This window comes from Macrobrachium rosenbergii, chromosome 5 (assembly GCF_040412425.1).
Source record: "Macrobrachium rosenbergii isolate ZJJX-2024 chromosome 5, ASM4041242v1, whole genome shotgun sequence".
NCBI lineage: Eukaryota > Metazoa > Arthropoda > Malacostraca > Decapoda > Palaemonidae > Macrobrachium > Macrobrachium rosenbergii.
This window is the reverse complement of record NC_089745.1, coordinates 51,193,544-51,218,993: the sequence shown is the minus strand read 5'-3', so window position 1 is coordinate 51,218,993 and position 25,450 is coordinate 51,193,544. Positions and strand designations below refer to the sequence as shown.

At 36.3% G+C, this 25,450-nt stretch overlaps 1 long non-coding RNA gene across 1 annotated transcript in view; it reads left to right on the top strand.

Moving 5' to 3' along the window:
- Positions 1–25,450, top strand: part of LOC136838775 (uncharacterized) — a 256,954-nt gene that overhangs the window by 101 nt on the left and 231,403 nt on the right. The gene's annotated exons all lie outside the window — the stretch shown is intronic.

The following is a 25,450-nucleotide window of genomic DNA, read 5'->3' as shown; positions in this document are numbered from 1 at the left end:
GAAATGGCAGTATTGAAAAGGGGAATATTTGTAGGGATATTTGTGATGGTTTGTCAGTCGTATGTTGGTAAATGTTTTGAGGTATCGGCTTTAATTACTGACGCATGCTGCATATTATATATTTTAGTTTAAGTTATTTCTTTTCCTTCTCTTTGCTTTTAGCACATTTTTGTTCATTAAGGTGTTTAATATTTTTAAGAAGTATACAAGCTGTAGAATCCGAACGGGGGAGACTTTTTTTGAAAGAAAAGAACACTAGTCCTATCCCTCTTAATATCTGCCCAAACAAATCAGGATAAATCTCGCCGGCAGAGCCCTTTCGCGCACACGTACCTATAACCTGGAAGAGCTTAAAGTCTAGTTTATTAGACCAAATCCGCTGTTCAAATGTGATAAGAAATTTATTTTACCTTAATATACTGAAGTAAAGTGTTTAAGTAACATAGAAACTCAGTATTTTATCACATTTATGACAAAAATGTCGGATCTCGGGTTCTGCATCTTCCTTCTGAGGTTCACTTTTCCTATGCAAAAAATCTCGATTTTTAAGTTTGCATTGTGAGTGCTACTATTTTTTTTACATGTATTTTCCAGTTGAAATAATATGTTCTCTTTGAAAATCCAGCATTCTGAATAAGAAACAGCTCCCTAGAAAAATTCAGATTGTGTGATCTCCATTAAATGAAAATAATCAAGACCGACCTCCGAACTTAGAAATAGCCGCAATCCGCGCAGGGCTCGCTAGAGGCGCTGGCTAGATCGACCAGAGTGTCTGTCGGTATCCTAATGAAAATATGGGGCATATACTTCATGGAACCATTATTTCCGGAGAGTCGAAATAGCTCTGTAAATATAAATGAGTTTTGGCCAGGCCGGCTCTCCCGCTAATGCATGTGAATAAAGTTAATGCATAAAAATCCTCCGAGTTTCGATAATCACTTTTCATCGCCCCGATGGAATGGTATTGATACGATTGGGTTTTTATCAAATTTCTTTTGATAGCCACTTTTACACTCTTAATGGCTCGCCGTTACTTTTTTTTCCAGAAGGTTTTTTTTTTTTTTTTTGTGAGGCTTATTTCCGTTCTGGGAATTAATCTTCTGCGGGATGTTGGCTAATAACGCGGTTATGGCGGTCTGATTGAGTTTGATGTAATGTGCAAACATCGCAGCTCTGGGTAAGTACTCGGGCAATCCTCTGTTATTTGCGAGATAGGAATTTTCAGAGTTGATGGCTCTCTATCTATCTACAACATTCGACATGCACGTAGGTGAAGAGTATCTCTCTCTCCCTCTCTCTCTCTCCGTCTCTCTCTCTCTTGGTTTAGTGCCAGGTCATTAGACCAAACATTCATAAATTCAAATTTTTTTTTCTCTCTCTCTCTCTCTCTCTCTCTCTCTCTCTCTCTCTCAATGCCAGGTCATTAGACCAAACATTCATAAATTCAGATCTCTCCCTCTCTCTGACTTGAATTTAATTTTATATCATTTGCCTTTTTTGTGTATACAGTACGTCTTTGTTAATTGAATAAACTTTATTACGTCGGCTCCAGATTCTTGAATAATGTTTGGCCGAGTATAATAGGTATAATCTGAAAACTGTAGACAGCTATCAAAAGACGATCTGAGGCCCAGAAAAGGTGACGGGAGATAGGCACAGTAAGCTTAGGCCTAGCATGCAATGTTCCCTCTACCCCCTTGTCCTCAACGCTGGTTCTTTAACTGTTGTATCTGACTGTACCGTCATGCTCAAATCTGAGGCGACATGATTCTTTTTGTATCGTCCAAAATCTCAGACTCAACGTAACGTTGCCAAGTAGTGTTAAACTTTTTTTTTTCATTTCCAATTTCAAGCATATCCACAAGTTTGCGAATTCACAGCTAGCACTATTTCCCCTATGGTTATATAATATGATCCCAATTATGCATTGGTATAATTCGTAACCTGTATGATTTGAACTGATTTTTTTCTTTACATTGCTTGGCTCAAAGCACGGTGTGATAAGGTTAGCGGTGCCGTCAATGACAGCGCGCTTAACATGCTCCGCGGGCTGGTCAACGTAACTACCTCTGTAGTATTATAGCAGTAGACCTAATAAACTCAACAGTCGTAACAACATTTTCAAAATAGGAATATAAATTACAGTAACTTTTCTTTGAATGTTGACGTTTTAGGCTGTGTTCAAGCTGTCTGTATGTTTCAAAATGATTTATAGTCCTAAAAAAATAATCTGTCTTCTGAGGTGTAACCTCTGTTAAAAAGAATTTATTTGTAAAGATTACCTGTTCTTTGAGGAATAAAAAATATAATGAATTGAATTATATGGAGAAGATGGCTATTAATCGAAATATCTATTAGTGTTAATATCAAGGCCTATGGAACACTTGTTTTTTAACTGGCTAAAAATATTATTTTCTTGAAGTCTTTCTGCTCGCTGTTGGCGTATAATTTATTCATTCATACGGTAACTTGAAGTGCAAGAATGTATAGACAACTTCATATGCTTTCTGGACAGAAATTGTTAATATAGAGATGGGATGGCTAAGTGTAATGTGTTTATAGCAAGTAAAGAAATGTAACACACCTGGGCCTAGGAAGAAAATCTTGGCTTCAACAAAAGAATAATTACATAGGCGAATATTTGCTAGGAAGCCATAATTTTTGAAGTGGTTAAGAAGTATAACTTAAATCATTTTATTTTTATGAAAATCCAAATATTCCTCTAACAAATATAAAATAAATGTTTTCAAGACAATGTTTTCAAGACAATTCCATTGTCGCTACTCATTGTTGATATCGGTGGATGCATTCTACTTTTATATTTACTTATTATTTACGTATTTTTCAGCGATGAGGTGTAAAAATAGTAAAATAGGACTATTTCCAATTTTATGGTTGCATTGAAAGCAATATTAATGTTATGACAATTTTTTTTCGTTTTTTTATTTAACATTTGAACTAAGGTTGGATGAATTCTTTTTGTCTAACGCATCGGGAATTCGTGAACGAAAGTTTTGAAAATGTTTCGTAACTATTTTTTTCAAAATTGGGCTACACGTGATATTTTCTTACAGTTTTGAAACATATAACAGATTTCACTCTTATGAAACATATTATGGCCTTATTGTATGAAATAATCGTATTTTCGTATTGAAATAATGGATAAATATGGATCATGTTAGGTTGCCAGTTTGTGAATTTTGAACGATATCCTATGCAATCATATCATACCACTTAAGAGCAAAGCTGTACCACGCTTGTCACTTGGAGCCGCATCCTCTGGTGTTTTGTTAGTAACCAGTTTATCTGATGCCAGCACTGGTAGACATAAGTTGTCACAGGATATCGCTTGCGTTATACCAGTTTATTTGATTATACGCAGTGACATATTGATCCGTAATATCGAAAGCTAATTGACAATGCATATAACGGGTTTTATCAGATATCTCTCTGAAAATTCAAATTCTATATTGCGTGACAACTACTCTTAGACTGAGAATATAGCACAGGCGTTGATATACCATTTGCAGTCAGTTGACTTTTTTCCTGTATGCTGTGCTTTAGGAGATATCTTGAGAAGTATGTACACACACACACACACACACACACACACATATATATATACTATATCTATACATATATACATACATACATACATACATAAATACATACTATACATACACAAACACATATATATGTGTATATATATATATATATATATATATACACATACATACATAAATAAAGTACAAAACATATGCATATGCATATATATATATGTGTGTGTGTGTGTTTGTGTATGTTATATATATATATATATATATATATATATATATATATATATATATATATATATATATATATATATATATATATATATATATATGTAAAAGGCTCAAAAGGCAAACTAAATGTTTATGGATGGGGAGAAACTGCATCCCAGAAAAGCAATGTTTTTAGCCTTGGAGAACTGACCAATACGGTATTTGCTGACGTGCCTTCTGCAGATTTCTTTAACCAGTTCCTTTTCTCAATTTACTCTAATGAGTTAAAACTGAATATTTAATTTAGGAAACATGTTTAGTAATATAATTTTCCTTGAAGGAGGTGAGAATTTTCATAGATATGATTAGCTTTAGAATTTACGAGTCTGCCTACTCTTTGGTTTGTTATGTCAATCATTTTTCCACTACAGATTATGGGCCTTCTGTTCACCAGATGTCACGACTTCTTTGCCACTTCATTGCTAACTTACCTCAGCAGCAGGTCGCTCTTTTCACAGCACGTACGCAACTGCTCCTCATCTGTTTATTCTTATGCAAACCAAATTGGGTATTTCTGACCTATAGTTTGCGTGCGCCACCCTCTATACTTACTAAAAACACTTTCTAATATTGCTTTCGCATTTATTTCCACAGCTCTGTTGTTTTTTCCCATCAAATTAAAATTGATTACGTAAAAGAAATCTTCGTCTTAATTTCACTTTACCACTTTGAATTGCTTCTTTTGCATGGCGTTTCGTAACACTTTTCCGCTCATTTAACCTTCATAAGTCGATATGTTGACGAGCTGTATCATCAGATAAAATATATACTTTAATCTGTTTGCGAGTGTGTGTGTGTGTGTGTGTGTGTGTGTGTGTGTAAGGTTGGATGGAACGCATGGGTAGTTGTGGATGAGGCCCTTCACTGCCTCCCCTTTCTCTTCCATTGTTCAGCGTGAAAAGAGAGAGAGAGAGAGAGAGAGAGAGAGAGAGAGAGAGAGAGAGAGAGAGAGAGCACGATAAAAAAAAAGGATTTACCAGCCTACCGCTGCTGTACTTTTTTTCAACACGCCACATCTATAACCCATTAGGACCTCTTAATGCACAGCGAAGACTCATAAAAAAGAAGAAAAAAGTGCTAATGCATTCCTTATCCTTTGCCCGTGGTTTTCAGGTAAAAATTCGCCTGCTCCCTGCCCAAGCTATTCCTATGCCACCATGCCATGCCCCCTTTCCCCCTAAGGAGAGAGAGAGAGAGAGAGAGAGAGAGAGAGAGAGAGAGAGAGAGAGAGAGAGAGAGAGAGAGAGAGACCCTTGTTTGGAAACTAATGGCTACCATGGTTTTGTCGTCTTTTTTCATGTTGTGTATTTTTTTTCTTTTTGCCGTTTCTTTTTGTGTCTGAATATGACTTCGTTTAATCTTTTTTTCTGTTTTTGCATCTGAGTCAAATGTCATTTAGCATATTTTCCCAGGTTTTACTTTGTTTGTTTCTGATTGCCGCGTACTCTGTCATGCGTTTGTATATTTCTTCTTTTTCCACTTCCCTTGATTTTGGAGCAGTTTTGAAAGACTGCCCCTTTTTTGTCGAGAAATATTTTCACACCGATCCCGATCGATCGTGAAAGAAATCATTTAACAAACTCATTAGCGACGAGGGATTGCATTTAGCCGATTTGAATCTCGCTTCATCGGAATGATGTGATTGGCGCCGGGCAGGGATTCTGACGAACTAGTGAGAGAGATTTCTATTTCCGCCTATAATTGAAAGTTGAATCGGAAAATGGAAGCATGACTCCGTTAATAGATTTAATTAAGATTAGCCTTAAGACTGAAGCCATCAGTTGGATGTATCCCGTCCGCCCAAATGAGCATCCCCTTCTGTAACCCTCTCGGCTTTGCTTTGTTTTTGGTTCGGTATTTGTTGCTGTAGGCAGATAAAAGGGTATTTTCGTTATCGTTAGTGAGAGTTTTTTTTTGTGATGAATCTTTAGCTTATTCCTCACATACCTTCAATGTGGATAGTGACTAGAAATTTCTCTCATGCCTTAAAAGTGGATAATGACTATAAATTTCTCTCATACCTTAAATTTAGATAATGACTAGAAATTTCTCTCATACCTTAAATGTGGATAATGACTAGAAATTTCTCTCATACCTTAAATGTGGATAGTAACTAGAAATTCTCTCATAACTTTAATGTGGGCAGTGACTAGATATTTCTCTCATACCTTAAATGTGGGTAATGACTAGAAATTTCTCTCATACCTTAAATGTGGATAGTGACTAGAAATTTCTCTCATACCTTGAATGTGGATAGTGACTAGAAATTTCTCTCATACCTTAAATGTGGATAGTGACTAGAAATTTCTCTCATACCCTAAATGTGGATAGTGACTAGAAATTTCTCTCATACCTTAAATGTGGATAGTATCTAGAAATTCTCTCATAACTTTAATGTGGGCAGTGACTAGATATTTCTCTCATGCCTTAAGTGTGGGTAATGACTAGAAATTTCTCTCATACCTTAAATGTGGATAGTGACTAGAAATTTCTCTCATACCTTAAATGTGGATAGTAACTAGAAATTTCTCTCATACCTTAAATGTGTGGATAGTGACTAGAAATTCTCTCATAACTTAAGTGTGGATAGTGAATAGAAATTTCTCTCATACCTCAAATGTGGGTAATGACTAGAAATTTCTCTCATACCTCAAATATGGAATGTGACTAAAAATTTCTCTCATACCTCAAATTTGGATAGTGACTAGAAATTTCTCTCATACTTCAAATGTGGATAGTGACTAGAAATTTCTCTCATACCTCAAATGTGGATAGTGATTGAAAATTTCTCTCATACCTCAGATATGGATAGTGACTAGAAATTTCTCTCATACTTCAAATGTGGAGAGTGGCTAGAAATTTCTCTCATACCACAAATTTGGATAGTAACTAGAAATTTCTCTCATACCTCAATTGCGGATAGTGACTAGAAATTTCTGTCATATGTCAAATGTGGATAGTGACTAGAAATTTCTTTCATACCTCAACTGCCGATAGTGACAAGAAATTTCTCTCATACCTAAAATGTAGATAGTGACTAGGAATTTGTCATACCTCAAATGTGGATAGTGACTAGAAATTTCTCACATCCCTCAGATGTGGATAGTGACAAGAAATTTCTCTCATACTTCAAATGTAGATAGTGGCTAGAAACTTCTCTCATACCTCAAATGTGGATAGTGACTAGAAATTTCTCTCATATCTTTATATGGATAGTAACTATAAATTTCTCTCGTAGCTCAAATGTGGATAGTGGCTATAAATTTCTCACATACCTCAAATGCGGATAATGACTAGAAATTTCTCTTATACGTTAAATATGGATAATGACTAGATTTCATTTTGCTTTTATAATTTAAATTATATTTCTGTAAGAGATAATAGAATTATAGTTTGATGTTTATATGCAGTTATAAATTAAACGAATGAGTGAATAATTATATCTTAATTTTTTCATTTAAGAACCAACTCCTCAACATTTGTAAGAAGCAGAAGGACAGTTTACGTATGAATCTGGTAGCATTGTCTCTTTGAGCCAAACGTAATGGTCCAATGTATGCATGGGGTGTTATTCAAAACAATAAAAAGGGAGTATGAGTTGGCAAAAAATCTCAGGCTCAATTTTTAGCTGTAGAATACTTTTGTGCAGCACTTTAAAAAAAAAGTAAGCAACAGTTCATAAATTCAAAATTCATTGAAAAGGAATGGATCCTAAAAAGCATCATATTAAATCTTCAATGGTTTGCAACAAAATTGACAGCAGTTAATGTATTCGAATAAATAGGATATTGCAGATTATTATTATTAAACTTTTTACCTCAGTTAGCCAAATGTTTATTACTGTAATAATTTTACTGCATTATTGTAATCATTTTACTGTTTATAAGTCTTGTAAACATTGAAGACGGAAATTCTAAACAGCGCATCTAATCCAGGATCATTGCCTTATACTGCTTACACTTCTCGCTTCGAACTATTTGAAATTTGGTGTGACAGGTGATATAGGTAACCAGAATAATAATTGAAATTTATTGTGTATTTTGATCTTCATTCAACGCAAAGAACAAAATAATGTAAAATATAGTCAACCCTCTACGTTTGACTAAAAGTGTACAATGAGACATTTCCGAACTCTCACCCAGTGATGTTTATGAAAGCATTCGATCCTTTTCAACATAAAAGTTAAATTGTGTATAGTGGACTGTCGTAGGATACATTTGGAGTGTATTTAAACGGCGCTATTTTTGAGTGCTTTAGGAATGCAGTCCTAAAGTCACTTCATATTCCCATGTCACGCAATGTAATTAATATTGGGTGTGTCCATAGCTCTTTGCTTAATTAACATTCTGACGTCTGCATTCTCATACAAATAGTTTGCTGTTAGCTGTGTAATGGATCATTTTCGAGGTCAGCTCTGGGTTGCATTACGAATATTGCTAAACATACGTTGTGATGTATGTTCTATACAAATGTTCCCTCATCAGCCTATTTAACCATTTACAAATATATATATTCATATATAGATATGTGTATATATTATGTATACATATACATATGTATATATTTATGTATATGTATACATATACACATATACTGTATGTATATGTATATGTATACATATACATATGTATGAATGTGTGTGTGTGTTTGCGCGCAGGTAGGTAATTAGCCTAACAGCTTCTATCTGCCGATGACCCTTTTTCATTAATATGTGCAATCACAATTCAAAGGTAAAATTTCCCATCCATTCTTTATAATCAAACGCATAACGTTTTCAAAAGAACCGCCTAATTCATCAGCCAGTTATAAATCATATAGTAATTAACTAACATTTGTTGACGATGGTGCTTCCAATGATAGTAATGCATCATGCCATTTGAGGAAACATCCAGTGTTGTTCAGAATTTCCAATTGAACGATATCAATAGGTAGTGTAAAATTTTCCCCCTTTGCCCTTTTAAAGACTAACGTTATACATTTTAACGTCTGGTTTTTTCCTTAGAGGAAATTCCTGTGTGAAACATCTTGATATCTTTGTATTGTGAGTTTGCGTCGACCACCACTAGTGAGCCCACGTGTGGATGGCTATCAGTGCCAGAAGGGAGTCAAGAAAAAGCGCGGGGGTTGCAGTCTCGTACCTGAAGACTTGCAGAGAACCAGAATGCCCTAACTTGCTGATTTACACACTCCAAAAAGAAAAATAGGCGTGTATATATATATATATATATATATATATATATATATATATATATATATATATATATATATATATATATATATATATATATATATATATATATATATATATATATATATATTCAATAATATTATGGCTGATTGACTCGGAACGTACTCTGCGGGGATAGTATAACCAAGATCCATGAGTATTTTTATGTATATATACATACATACATACACACACATAAATAAATATGTGTGTATGTATATAACGAGTTATAACCTTGAAAATAACAGCCGTCTATCCAGTAGTCCGTATTTTATGCATGTCATGAGTGAGGTTTGCAGGCGTTGTGTTTGACTCCTTGCCTGTAATATTTATATAATGTGAAAGCGATTCCCAAATAAAACAATCTTCACTGTCATATGTACGATAACATATTAAACTTGAACTCGCTTCTCTGGAAAACAGGAGCCTCGTGAAAGCTTGTCACCAGCTTGAGGACATAGTTACTACTCTTGAAATGCAGAAACCCCAGAGAACATAATATTGTTTGGGAAAGTGATTGGAGTTACTATGGCTTTCAGCCCACTAGGAAGAAATACAGTTACACTCTTACGGGCCACTGGTCTTAACTTAGTAACCGAGTTCACGTAAGATAGCCGACCAGTGCAATGGGAGTGCCGTGGCGTCCAATCCAGCATACCTCTCCTGTCTTCCCATCCTCTGTATTCTTTTATGTTTTTTTTTTTTTGTCTTACTGGCAGCCATTACATAGCATTCCTTTGCAAGGGTTTTTCAACCCACTGGGAAAAAATACATTTTACACTGGGCCACTGGGCTTAACCAAAAAACCGAATTCACGTAAGATGGCCGACCAGTGCAATGGGAGTGCCATGGCGTCCAATCCAACGTACCTCTCCTGTATTCCCATCTTATATGTTCTTTTATGTGTTTTTTTTGTCCCACTGGCAGCCATTACAGAGCATTCCATTGCAAGGTTTTCAATCCACTAGGGAAAAATACATTTTTCACTCTTACGGGCCACTGGGCTTAACCAAAAAACCGAATTCACGTAAGATGGCCGACCAGTTCAATGGTAGTGCCATGGCGTCCAATCCAGCATAACTCTCCTGTATTCTTATATGTATTTGTTTTTTGTGTCTTACTGGCAGCCATTACATAGCATTCCGTTGCAAAGGTTTTCAGCCCCCTAGGAAAAAATACATTTTACACTCGTGCGGGCCACTGGGCTTAACCAAGTAACCGAATTCACGAAAGATGGCCGACCAGTGAAATGGGAGTGCCATGGCGTCCAATCCAGCATACATCTCCTGTATTCTTTTGTTTTTTTGTGTGTCTTACTGGCAGCCATTACATAGCATTCCGTTGCAAGGCCACGGCTGGCCCAGTAACAGCACCAAAGAGGAGCCATTAGTTGTAAAAGTACCATTTGGTCAAGAAATTCTCCACTCTGTAGGCTTATTAGGAACCCCACACGGAATGGAGTGGTGGATGTTTGTGGATGTTGGTGTTGACTGGTGATATCGAAGAGAAGCTTCAGAGCCTCGTGAAAGTCTAAAAGGACTCCTAGTATACTTAGGAATAAAAGTAGGAGATAAAACCCAGGAAATATATTTGTATTTTCCTTCACATGATAAGCCTTTGTGTGGGATTTGTGTCTTTGACACTGAGCTTTTCAAAATTATATATTTTTTCATATGAGTATTTTTCTTTAAGTTTGGAAATCAGAGTGTGCTGTATTATATACAGTGCATACTATATACTTTTATGACAGGAACATACGTGCGTTCTGAATGTTTGCATAAATATTTATTTATTAGTTGTCTAGCGAACAAGTGAATGAATGAATCAGTTGATTTATCATTCGAGAACCAACTCCTCGACGTTTGTACGTAGTACAAGGACAGTTTACTTAAGAATCTTATGGCATGGTCTCTTGGAGCCAAGCGTAATGGTCTGACAGTAGGCTACATATACCTTTGAGTCGCTTCCTCAAGTATGTATCTGGAGGATGTTTTAAGGCCCAAGAAATATTCCGTTTTTTGTTGCATAAAGAAATGACAGGTTCCTCAAATTATGTCTTCAAGATCACACTTGTTATACATCGTCAGTACTCATTTGAGTGTAGTTACACTCCATTTTAACTGTAATAATTTCCAAACTGCAAAAAAATTGATATTTACAATGGTTAGTTTCAGAGTCTGTGCCATTCCAGGGGTAAAAAACATTCAAATCAGTTACGATGCCACACAATCCCTCTTCCAACCCTGGTCGTTAAAAAACCATCACCCGTTGCTCCTGAAGGACGCGTCAGCCAGCGCACACCTGGAGTACTTCATACCCAACGGCTGGCGCATTACCCATGGGGAGGCCTTTGTGCTTTCGAACGGTGGCTGGGCACTAATAGTAGGTTAACTGTTGGAGGGGCATTGTGTTGGGAGTCCCCGAGAGGAAGGGCGATTGGAGGACAATCGTAGGATGGATATGATCAATATCTGTGGGGATGTTGACAGGAGGGGCAGCCGCAGCAGTACTCACAGACTCACACACAATCCCACTCCCCATCCTCCCTCCTCCCATCTGCCTCCTCCCTCCCCCTCCCCCTCCCCCCGCGCTCATTACGACGCTCTTTAAGTCTTGATTGACCCTATTCTGATGCTACTTCTCGTTCTCTGGTTTTTAATGGGAATGGACATGTGTGCTTTAAATTCGGCGCGTCATAGGCGAGATTCTCTCTCTCTCTCTCTCTCTCTCTCTCTCTCTCTCTCTCTCTCTATATATATTATATATATATGTGTATGTGTGTGTGTGTGTGTGTGTGTGTGTGTGTATGTATATATATATATATATATATATATATATATATATATATATATATATATACATATTCATAAATACTGTATATCTGTATCTGTCTATCTATCTGTCTATCTATCTTTATATATTTATATATATATATATATATATATATATATATATATATACATATCTAGATAAATAGAGACATAGATATATAGATAAATACATAGATAGATAGAGTGACAGGACTTGTAGATCCTATCAGAGAAAAACAGTAAAAATAGGGTTGGCTGGGCGTTGCCATTCCTGATTTGGCCCGAGAGAAGGGCAGGATAATATTTCTAGATCTAGGGTTCAGCCTGTGCAAAGGAATATATTCCTCAGACCACAAAAAAGCTTCAGTGACTTTTAAAACATTCCCTATCAATGCCAACTAGTTATCAAGTGAAATCTTTTGGGGTGAATGGTCCGGCCTGGAAGGAATTCTCTCCTTTGGAAACAGCTTCCATGATTGCTTTCCAACCTAAGAACTTTTTTAGGTGCATAACATTGTCGTAATTTTCTCAGTTTATCCTCTTTTAGTTCATTTAGAAGGCTTTTTTATATTATAAACCCATATATATATATATTATATATATATATATATATATATATATATATATATATATATATATATATATATATATGCACACACATTGTATGTATGTATTTATATGTATATATATATATATATATATATATATATATATATATATATATATATATATATGTATATAGATAGATAGATAGATAGTAGATAGTGTGTAAAATTATTTCCATTGGAAAGTTTAATATTATTGTTTCATTTTCAGTATTCCGAAAGTACTTGTTTTATTTAAAGATCTAATATTAATGACTTGCGTATTTTATTGTAAGAGGTAGACACTGGTTGTATTGTTGTGTGTGTGTGTGTGTGTGTGTGTGTGTGTGTGTGTGTGTGTGTGTGTGTGTGTGTGTGTGCGCGCGCGCGCGCGTGCATAATCTTTTTAAAGTGCCCCAAGATGTTCCGTTTCTCACAAAACGAATGTTTTGTCTCGATGTGTTATTTATATTCATTATGAATTCAATATTATTTGCTTATGGGTAACAACTCTACTATATTTTGCCTTTATTGAGCAAATTGTGTTATTTACCTATTAATTTGATGGTAATGTCCATTAGTAGGTATGAGCTTCCACCATTATCTATTAAAAAGTAAAAAAAGTAGCATTTGGAAAAACCAAGGTATTCTTGAGCCTCCTAGGGACTTGTATTTTCTACACTTACATACAGATTGAATAGAGAAATGTAAAATCGCATTAGGAGCAAATGTTGGGATAGCACCTATGAATGTTTGTTGGTCGAAATATATGCTTAGTATAGTAACATCGCAAAATTATTGAACTATAGGAGACCTTAGGCTGACCGCATCCCCATTAAAAAGTTAAGTATATCTTAGTTTAACCAGACAGCTGAGCTGATTAACAGCTCTCCTAGGGCTGGCCCGAAGGATTAGATTTATTTTACGTGGCTAAGAACCAACTGGTTACCTAGCAACGGGACCTACTGTACAGCTTGTTGTGGAATCCGAACCACATTATGACGAGAAATTAATTTCTATCACCAGAAATAAATTCCTCTAATTCTTCATTGGCCGGTCGGAGAGTCGAACGCTGGGTCAACAGCGTGCTAGCCGAGAGCCCTACCCACCCCTTCAATGAAGAACTATCCCCGTTACAATGATTTGGCTTCAGTCATACCAGGAAACATAAGGTTACTTTCAAGGTAAAACATCATTTAACATGAAATAGTAACGGATGTGTATCACAAGACTGAGAAACATCAAAAGACCAAAATGAAACGGAAGAATAATTGTACGAGATCCATATGATTTTAATTGTGGTAAATGGCTGATCTGATTATCACTCTTTGTAATTAATTCTCGGTAATAAACTCTGTCGAATTGCGAAATCCCTTCAGGAGAAGAAGGTGATGAAACAAAAACTAATTCCAGTTCGTGATTAATCTATTGCAAGTAAGTGTATGGGTATAGAGAAACAGGTATTCTTAGATAAAGGAGGAGGAACGGTCAATAAGAAAGACATGACTAAAATAACTTTCATGTAGCTGTTTACTGTAATATAATGTCGACTAGGAAGTAAGTGAATGGAATAATTTTTCGAAGTGAAATGAAGAACAATTTATCCCCATAGGGGGATAGTGCAATTAGTGTAGCTTACGCGGTGCACTGTAGGCATTACTTTAATGTTCTCTCTAGCGTCCCTTCGGCCCCATTTCATTCATTTTACTGTACTTCTGTTTGTGTTTTCTTCCTTCCATATTACTTTCCACCCTCTCCTAACAATTGTTTCATAGCGCAACTGCTTTGAGGTTTCTTCCTGTTACACATTAAAACACCCACTTTACTCTCAATTTCCCTTTGAACGCTGACTAACCTCATAGGTCTAAGCGCTTGGTCAGTGGCCTAAATTTTATATTCCAATTCCAAGAGCAATTCATGTCGAAACAGGCAAAATAAGTAGGTATACAGTAAAAAGGTCTTATGAGCAATTAAGTGTGAAATAAAGAATTTTAAACTGGAACAAAAGGAAATGTGATGCATTTTATATATATATATATATATATATATATATATATATATATATATATATATATATATATATGTGTATGTTTGTATGTATGTATTTATATATATGTATTTAATATATATATATAGTATAATATATATATATATATAGTAAATATATTATATATATAGTACATACACAACATATAACACACACACACACACATATATATATATATATATATATATATATATATATATATATATATATATATATATATATATATATATATATATATATATGAAGGAAAAGCTACAAATGGGCAGGAGTGAAAAGAGATAACATCTAACTTGGAAATGCCGTACCGGAATCGGATACATTTTCGCCGTGGGCTGGGACGGTACCGACAGCCGGAATATTAATTTTGCTAATTAAACACGCGAAATCTGCGTAATTAAAATTATATTACAACTCTTTCATATATATGCAAATGATATTTATGTATAATCAAGGGCGACTCAAGCATGTATTACAAATGCGGCTTTTCTGTTAGGTCTGAATCACGCATGAATGCATGCTATATCATCTCTTTTTTTGTTCGAGACATGTCAACAGTAATAATTTACAAGTCGTGGCCAACTCTCGCCTTATGACTTTGCTCGTTCATCGAAACTTCCTTTTAGGCAAAAGGTATATAAATATATATATATATATAATTATATGTGTATTGTATATATATATACATATATATATATATATATATATATATATATATACATATACAATGTATGTGTGTGTAAATGTGTAAATATGTGTGTATATACATATACATATGTACAATATAAATAAACATATATATACAATGTATATATGTATATATATATATATATATACATATACATATATACAATATAAATATATATATGTATATATATATATATTCAGTATATATATATATATATATATATATAGATATATTATATATATATATATACAATATATGTATCTATGTATAATATATATATATATATACAGTATATATATATATCAATTTACATATATATATATATATATATATGATATATATTGCATATATATATATATATATATATATATATATATATATATATATACAGTATATATATTTCATTTACAATCTTTTGTCATCACTTACGTTTTTCAAAGATTTAATGTGTCCCGTCTCTCTTGATGTATGATGTATTCTGATGAGCAACATTGTAAACCTTGTGGTGTTTTCCTGATTAAAATAGCATCACTTGCATATTCTAAGTGTGTCAAGTTTCAGTCGTTACGCCAATACAATTCTCCTCGTCCATCCCTGACCATTTTTTTAATTAAAAGATCTATGAGAAGGGCAAGCAGCAAAGGTGAAGTATTATTTTCTTGTTGCCTCCCACTGTTTACTGCAAATTCACACACACACATACACACGCACACGCACACACACACACAGCCTCTCTGTGAAATTCCTTCACTTATGTTTCTCTTCTGCTTTATCTTCCACAAATCTCCACTCTTCTCCAGAATCCATTTCTATGCTTTAACTTAGTAATGAAGTGGGCATTATTTTTGTATGTGTCTAATTTTTATTTGTGCCGTTTCATATGTTCCTTAGGTATACAGTATATGCACAAACGGGATTGTAGCAGTTTAATTGTCTGACTTTGATCTCCAGGAAGTTATTGGCAGCATCATTTTTCAGGCAATACTGACTGCTTATAGTGTTAACATTAACTTTGGCCCGGTGTGTGCGCGTGAGTTTGCGGCGGGGCGTGGGGTTGGGGGCGCGTGTTGAATGTGTCAAGTCAGTGCTGGTATGGTGGGAAGGGTAAAACTGTAATTAGGTATGTAGTGATACCTCTTATGATTTCTTGCATAGAGCAGTTCATTTCTCGCTATAATGTGGTTCATTCTAAACTGTAGGTCCCGTTCAATAACCAATTGGTTCTTAGCCACGTAAAAATAAGTCTAATCCTCTTCAGCTCAGCTGAAAACTGAACTAACTATATAATTTCATCTTTCAATCCCTCTTCTAGCTGAATGAACTATATAATTATCTTCCTACTCTTGTAAGGAATGATCAGTTATTGTTAGCATCCATTTTCAGACGGTAAAGCCTGCTTTTGATGCGTACAACACCTAGGGCCTGTTACGGACTGGATGGATAGCGTCCACTCGTTACAGGCTGAGGCAGGAAGGTTGTGAAACCACAGTTAGGGCTGCAGTGGTATATGCTATGAGTCCCTGTATATCCACTTGAATATCTGGCTTCTGGCCTGACATTCCCCGTGCAGCTGACTGGACAAAGTGTTGACCTGTCACTTTAATGGCTGACAGTTCAAATTCCAAAGGACAGAGGTCGTCATCAGCATCTATTTTTAGGCGGATGCCTGATTATAATAAATACATCTCCTGGGGCCCATTAGGGAGAAGGGTTATATGTATCCACTCATTGCTGGTGCGGTGAGGAAGGAGTGAAACCTTAGTTAGGGATGCAGTGTTACCTATTATGATTTCATGTGTGCATAATTGCATGTGTGGTACCTCTCATTTTATGCCTTCAGTAGCTGAATGAACTAAGCAGCATTGACATACTGCTTCAAGGAAGGGTGTTATTTATTTTCTGGTTCAAATGCCAAATTTTAATGATTATTACATTACTTTGTGCCAATTATGGCTTAGGACTGAATGAGTCCACTCACTGATAATGGTGCTCGGAGAATAAGGAACCATAAGGGTGTCGTGGTACCTGCTAAGGTTCAATGAATATGCCATTGCATATTTGGTACCTCTCCTTTAATTCCTTTTGTAGCTAAATGGAATTATCCTCTACCTACTGCCTTAAGAAGGGGGATATCTTTAGCATCTGTATTCAGGAAATACTGCCTGAGTGTGTGTGTCATCTCGGGCCCATTGGAGAGGGGTATTATGTGAGTCCATTCATTGTTAGTGTGTTGGGGAGGGGATGAAACCATAGTTGGGGGATGCAATGGTACCTGCTATGTTTTCATGGATACATTGTTGCATATCTGGTTCCTCTCTTTTATTCCTACTGTAGCTAAATGGACTAATCCTCTTCCTACTCGTTAAGGAAGGATGTTTTTGTTAGTCTTTTCTTTCAGATGGCAATATCTGCTTATAGTTTTTGAATAACATCAGGCCCATAAGGAGGAGGATTAATGGGATCCAGCCATGCTGGTGGGGTGGACAGGGGGTGAAACTTTATAGGGGTGCAGTGGTACCCTCTATGATATCTTACATTTGCAGTCGAATCTCTTGTTCCTGTCCTTTTATGCCAATTGTGAATGAATGGACAACTATGAGATTCACAGCTGTGTCCCGGTGTTTTTCCGGAATAAAATTTTATCAACGTACCTGACAAAACGACACTTTGTCACAGGGTATCTTACATCCCTACCTAATTTTTGACTGTATTCTGTATTACGAAAGTTGCATAATTCTGGTGATTATAAGAGTAACACCGACTTCTTGTAGACATCGCCAGCAAATTCAGAGGAATATCTTTCGAAGATATAATGACGTAACTTATGACGTCATTAACTTGCCTCTGGCAACAATGAAATACAACCAATACTCCTTGTTTACATTTTGTAGTAGTGGTGGTATACTAGTAGTAGTATATAGGATTTATGCCATGAGGCCGAGTGCTAGAATCCTTGAAGAAAGGGGTTTCCACAAGTAATCCGAGAAATTACTTTCTATCACTATTTCTCCATTGAAAAATTATATAACTAAAAATCAATTAACAAAGTGAAGAAAACTTTGGCATTCGTCATAACTCCTTTGATATTTTTCCTAATGTGACAGTAACGATCATTTTAACAAATAGACAATTGCATAGGATTAGGTTGGTAAGTGATCTTAACGTAATTGGATGATCTGCCAATTCATCACTTTCAATTAAGAACCATTCAAGTGAGCAAATTAAAGGACCGAGCATACTTATACTTTTTAGTGTGCGAGCAATCTTGGTATTTAAAAGCCTACCAACAATCGAACTACCATGCCTGTAATATTCTATGGAATGTGAAAACAACTTTCATTATAATGTTAAAATTCAGCCATTGTTGTACTCTGTCGCTAAGAGGACAGGAGCGATCGTATGAAGTGACATGCCCTTACATGGATCCTTTATTTAACATAATTACATTATAATCAATGGACCTGTAGAGGTCATTCAGTGATGTATTATAACACATGACATTTTTTTTTTTTTTGGCAAAGCAAGTTTTAATGTTGTTCCGCAAGTTACAGTTTACTAAGAAATCAACAACTATTGCTTTATAGAGCATATATAATAATCTTTCTGCGCCTTATGGAAGTCAACAAATGACGAAAACTTGGTAGCCTTGGATGTCCGGGTGTACTCCTTACCCAAATAAAGGCCCTATTATTCATTTACCTGTTCAAGCTTGCATAGGGTTTTCCACGGGCCTCCTCACTTCTAAACAATTGTGCAAGTCGAATCACAAAAGCTGTCCTGCAACCACGGGGACAATGACTTATCATAGCCGCCATTCTTGAAGCCTTGACAAGGTGCGAATATTCATTCAGAATTTCAGAGGCAGCTGTTTGTCGTCGTCACCTTGTGGGAGGAGTCGGGACGTCATATGTTTACGTCACGTATAACTTTGAACTCGTACATTAGAGTATTCCGTTACTGGCTTCGGCTGCTTTATTTTAATCTTATGAATATACTTTTTTCTAATATAAGTAATAAGGAATGCTGCCGAAAATTAGGTAGGGATGTAAAGTATACTATGGCTAAGTAATATCTCTGTCAAATGCACAGAAAAAAAGTTATTCCGGAAAAACACCGGGACAAAGGCTATCTTAAGTTAAGTATACCTTAGTTTTACCAGACCACTGAGCTGATTAACAGCTCTCCTAGGGCTGGCACGAAGGATTAGACTTATTTTACGTGGCTAAGAACCAATTGGTTACTTAGCAACGGGACCTACAGCTTATTGTGGAATCCGAACCACACATTATAGCGAGAAATGAATTTCTGTCATCAGAAATACATTCCTCTAACTCTTCATCAGCCGGCCGGGGGAATTGAACTCCGGCCCATCGAGTGACAGTCTGGAGCTCAACCGACTCAGCCAACGAAGGGCTATGACAAAGGCTATGAATTTCATAGTAAGTATCAACCTGCGATTTCAGTGGTCAATGGTTCGATTATTCAAGGAAGAAGGTTATTGTTAGCAGCATTTTCAGGCGGTAATGCTTGTTTTTGATATCTCTGGAGGAGGCCCCCTTCAGTCAAAACTGGGTTCCCCAGCTAAGCCCAAGAAAAGACCCATTCTGTAGAACAGTGACCATCTGTCTCCCCCTGTGAATAAGGGTGCTGCTCTACCGGACCGGGGGCCATTTGAATCCCCGTAAGATTACCGCTGATATTAGATTAGATTTACTCTGATATAGCGAATAGGCACAACCGAACTCCTACTTTCTGCAAATTCCACTAGGTACTAAAACTATTCAACAATCTATCCTAAATCTATTCTGGACCTCTCTGGCCCCGTGGTCGTGGTGTCAGCTAAAGTTTCAGACTCAGTTTCTAGGTGGTGAAGGAATACCTAGTGGAATGAATCTAATATCTTGTTTCATTAGTAAAGAAAATCAAAATGATTCATGTACACATTTCTATTGGACCCAGAACGCGGCCCAGGGCTCCCTCTCTTGTGGTGATTCCCAGGACCTAGAAGGTGGCTGTTCTACAAAATGGGGACTGGTGAGACTGAGAGACCTATTTCCGGGTTCTTCTGCAGAAACGGTGGATATCCAAGGTTAAGGAAAGGGATGCGTCCGTTCGCTTAGTCCTAAGTTAGGTTGTGATAAAAATAGACGCACAACGTTCATGTATTATTTAAGGAAAAAAACGAACGTTTTTTCGACAGTGAACACAAACAAGTAACAATGTTTCTTCTTTTTTTTTTTGGCAGCAAACGCAAGCACGTAATGAGCGTACTTTTTTTCGACACCACAAGCGCGTAATGGGCGTGCTTTCTCGACAGTAATAGCACGAAATGAGTCTTTCTTTGCGACTAAAAGCACCCAACGAACGTGTTTTTTGCTTGCCTTTACAACAATTTAAACACGCTTTAGCTGTTCAGAATAGTCATCGAATCTAGTAACTGCCAAAGTTTTGCGATTTTTCTTCTTCGCCTAGAACAAATATTGCGTTGTTTGCAATATTGATTTACATGAACAAAGTTATCGAGGTTTGTTGTTGAGATCGCTGTGCAGTATATTATTATGCTATAAAATCCAATTTGTGGTAAATATTTCCTTTCAACGTTAATTGTTTTCTGCGCGGTAATTCGAAAAATACTGAATAAGTGGCAGAAAAAAAACCTGTAAAGAAATAACTGGAAAAACAGAAATACCTGATTACCAGTTTATCTTTTCGGCAGAGGGAGTCTAGATTTAATTAACATTTAGGGTATGGGAAACCCACGTAAACAAAGTAAAAAAAAAAAAAAAAAAAGAGAGAGAGAGAGAGAGAGAGAGAGAGAGAGAGAAAAAGAAAGCAAAGAGAGAGAAGAAAAGAAGAAGAAGAAGAAGGAAGAAGAAGAAGAAGAAGAAGAATAATACCAACAGACACCAGCGCTACAAGTGCCATGTTTATTTTCGAACTGTTGTCCCCACCCTTGACACCCACAATGCCCTTCTCCCCTTTAACGCCATCCAACTCTTTGCTGTTGGACTCCCGTGTGATTTTTTTTCTTTTTGTCTCTCTCTGGTTCTCCGACGTTTTTTCACTTTATGCAAATAGTTTTTTTCTTTGGCGTACATTGTTTCTGAATGGAATGTCTTACGCCAGCTACACGCATTCTCGTTTTGTCACTTACTAGAGAATAGAGGAGATAACGAATTAAACGATGTTCAGAACTTTTTTTCAGTGTCTTCTTTGCAATGCAGTTCCCGAAATGGCCTTGTATAGATGTCTCATCAGTGTTGTCTATATTTATATCACTGGTTGGGTGAAAGGTCGAGGTGAAAGGTTGCAGGAAATGGGAGGAAAGAGATAGAAAGTATGATGAAAAAATTCGCAGCATTTATTTTGATAATCAGTCTTAAAACATGATTCCAAATTTGTCACTCTCGTTCAGAATCAGAACATGAGTTTAAATCATTAAACAAATAAAAAGTGCGCCGAATTTTCTTCGGCGCAATCCGAGTTTTCTGTACAGCCGATGTATGAGCCGAGGCCCATGAACTTTTAACCACTGCCCGGTGGCCTCTGTATAATGCTGTATGAGCCGAGGCACATGAACTTTTAACCACTGCCCGGTAGTGGCCTATCCTATATCGTTGCCAGAAGCACAATTATGGCTAACTTTAAGCTTAAATAAAATAAAAAATACTGAGGCTAGAGGGCTGCAGTTTGGTAAAGTTTGATGATTAGAGGGTGGATGATCAACATAGCAATTTGCAGCGCTCTAGCCTCAGTAGTTTTTAAGATCTAGGGGCGGACAGAAAAAGTGCGCACAGAATAAAGTGCGGACGAACAGACAAAGCCGGCACAATAGTTTTCTTTTACAGAAAACTAAAAACAAGGTCAATATTTACTTGTGGTGAAAATAAACTTCATGGTGAAAGTGTAAGGTGTTGTGGCGTTGAAGTTTAAGTTTAGACGTAAGAACTAAACAAGAGTTCAAGGTTTAATGAAGGATTACAGTATACTTCAGCGTGAAAGTCATAATTTAAGGTCTGCTATAATTAATGATATCTCTTTGGTGTGTAATGAATTGGTCACAATTTATGACCTGAATTATAAATTGTAGTCTGTTTTTCACTTAGGTAATGTTTAATTTTCATGAATAATTTTACAAACCAGTTTCCTTACCACGATTTAAGTTTACGGTCAGGAGTATTCTCTCTCTCTCTCTCTCTCTCTCTCTCTCTCTCTCTCTCTCTCTCTCTCTCTCTCTCTCTCTCTCTCCTCGCTGAGCAACCTCTCGTGGAGAATGTGGATGACACAGTCTTTTGTTCCCTGTGTCTGGCTTTAATTTGGAGAGCCTATTGCTAATAACAGTCACACAGAGTAAGAGCGATTTTTCTCCCGCTTGCAGTTTTCCCGTCTTCTGCAAAGTTCTTTTAATGAAAAGTAAACCAAAGTGGAGCGGAATAATCGTTCTAATTTCCATTATTTTAATGGGAACATCGTACAGACTTGATTTTGAAAAGATATTTCTTTTCTATTCAGTAAATATCATGGTTCCTTGATCTGGCCGCATGTTACAGTTGGGGTATGATTTTTAGTTTTCTGTAAAAGAAAACTATTGAGATGGCTTTTTGTCTGTCCGTCCGCACTTTTTCTGTCCGCCCTCAGATCTTAAAAACTACTGAGGCTAGAGGGCTGCAAATTGGTATGTTGATCATCCACCCTCCAATCATCAAACATAACAAATTGCAGCCCTCTGGCCTTTTAGTTTTTGTTTGATTTAAGGTTAAAGTTAGCCATGATCGTGCGTATGGCAACGCTATAGGTGCTATCAACACAGGCCACCGCCGGGCCGTGGCTGAGAGTTTCGTGGCCCGTGGCTGAGACTTTCATACAGCATTGTACGCTGTAAAGAAAACTCGATTGAGCCGTAGAAACTTCGGCGCATTTTTTACTTGTTAAATTTAGCTAAAAAATTGTTAGAGGCTGAAGTTTCCTTAAATTCTTAGTAGTTATCTCAGCCCTATTCATTTCCCAGCTTCTGTGAATAGGAAACGCATCAGACCATGAAGTGCGTGATAGTGAACCGACTCTTGATGATGATCACTATTCAGCAGCATGTTCGCGAATTGATTAACTCGTCGAGTGTTTCGAAAGCCCTCGTGCAACTGTTAAAGTCTGCCAAGAAAAGAGGGACTAGACAAAAAAAAAAAAAAAAGAAAAAAGTAGGCTCGTAGAGTGGAAGCAAGTGGAGGGCACTCGTAGTGAAACGGACCAATACCGGGCTACCTAATCTCTTCGTATTAATGTGGAGTGCTTATTGCTTATACCATTTTCGTGCATCCACAAACTGGATAAAAAATATCCATTCCTGAATAAAATTCTCGTAAGAGTGAATGAATAAAAAAAAGAAAAAAGCAATTTAGCTGTACTAAATTGAATTATCTTCTGCAACTATCTCTTTTTTTCGCTCTATACGTGTATCGTACGCGTCTATTTCCGGATCCTCCTCCTAGTGCAATAAAACATCCAATATTCTCTCGCCTTTGTTTGCCTGATGTTCCGGCGATGAGCTTTATACCTTAAGCAGGCGATGGACGATAAAATATTTAGATTATGTTAAGGCTGGCTGAATATACTCTTTAGCCCTAGGGTAAACTGCCGATACGTCGGCTTCCTAAAAAAAAGGGGGGGGAGGCTCTTTTATGTTCTCCTCCTTGAAATATATTGCTTTGTTTATGGGTTCATATTATCTCGTCCGTTCGGGAAGTCGGTGTTGTAGAAATTGAGAGAGAGAGAGAGAGAGAGAGAGAGAGAGAGAGAGAGAGAGAGAGAGAGAGAGAGTAATAGTGAAAACAGTTAATGTTTTCTCATTCGTTCTTTAGATAAATATCGAAAGAAAATTGCTCCTGCGTCATTTTGGGGTTGGCATTTTCATAGGTTGTTCAAACAGGATGTATTCATAGATACAGGGAAGTCCAGATCTATCGAAACGAAGGGTCGTTATGCCAGTTCAGTATAGGTTACTGAATGGCATGACCAATAAAGAAAAAAAAAAACACTAAATGAGGATTTAATGGAGCATAATTGTAATTTTGGATGACGTGCATCATAGAACATGCCATCTTGATCTTTGGTTTACGCAACAAAAGACTAACGTACTAATCCCCTATAATTGCCTCGTGCGATATCTGAATATGTTTTGAGCAAAGTTTATGAAAATGTCGAAAATTTTAACCCGTGTAAGCAAAGAAAAATAAATAAAAAAATTACAAACTTCAAACATTATAGAAGGGCTTAGATGCGTTTCTTGTGACGCTTGTGTTACCACTATCATTAGGAATCATTCTTGTCCTGGTCATAGTAAAGGAGATACTGATTGGGAAATTGCAGGTTATGTGCTGCTGGGTGGGTGATGAAATGTGTACCTTCTTAAATTGTCGTTGTGTTAACTAACTACTCTTGAAGCCTTTGTTTCTTATTGCTGCATTTCTCCTACAACTTAAAACTCAAGAACCTTTTGGTTGCCCCTAACGTTTCTGAGTTGTCTTATAATATATTTCGAAGGAGTTTGTATTTTATTCGGAATGAACAAAGTCACTGATGTTGTGATTCTTTTCTGGGACCAAGAAAAATTTTAAATTGGGGCATCGCGCTGTTTTCTATGGAAAATTGCGGTTCACGTTCTCCTTTCAAAACTTGAAACCATTTCTTTGTAGAGGATTTTGCTATGACTAAATTTGGTAAATTTCACGGCCTTTCAAAACTAACATTTTCAAATTATATAGTTTGACAAAAATAGCAATCCTGTTGCTAGCTTAGTAAAGCAAGATGCTACTGAAGGAACTAAGTGTATGTGCTAAATAAGAAGTATATTTAAAAGTGCTAGAAGTTTTGTTTTGAAACAGTACACTCGGTGGCCATTTCTTTCACATGCGGAGTTCAGTGTTGGCGAACTTTTAAATTTTAGTGTACATTAGAATTCCTAAGGAGGAATTTTATATGTTGTTATTTTTGACTGATCTGGCTTTATGCCAGCACGGGCTCTTGTTCATAGAGCAGCCCTTAAGCGTCATTTAGATATTTGCAGTTAAAATATGGCCATGAATAAATGAGTAACAATATAATATGAAAAGTGAAAGTTTGGTCAGAAACTTTGTATGTAAAAGGTTGTCTGTGCTAGAAGCTTACTTAAGAATTTAAAGGAAATCACATTGTTAATATCGCCTCTATAAAACTTGAATTTGCCTTCACTCACCTAACACGAGATTGCAGTGAATATTTCGACTTCAGAATCTAATGG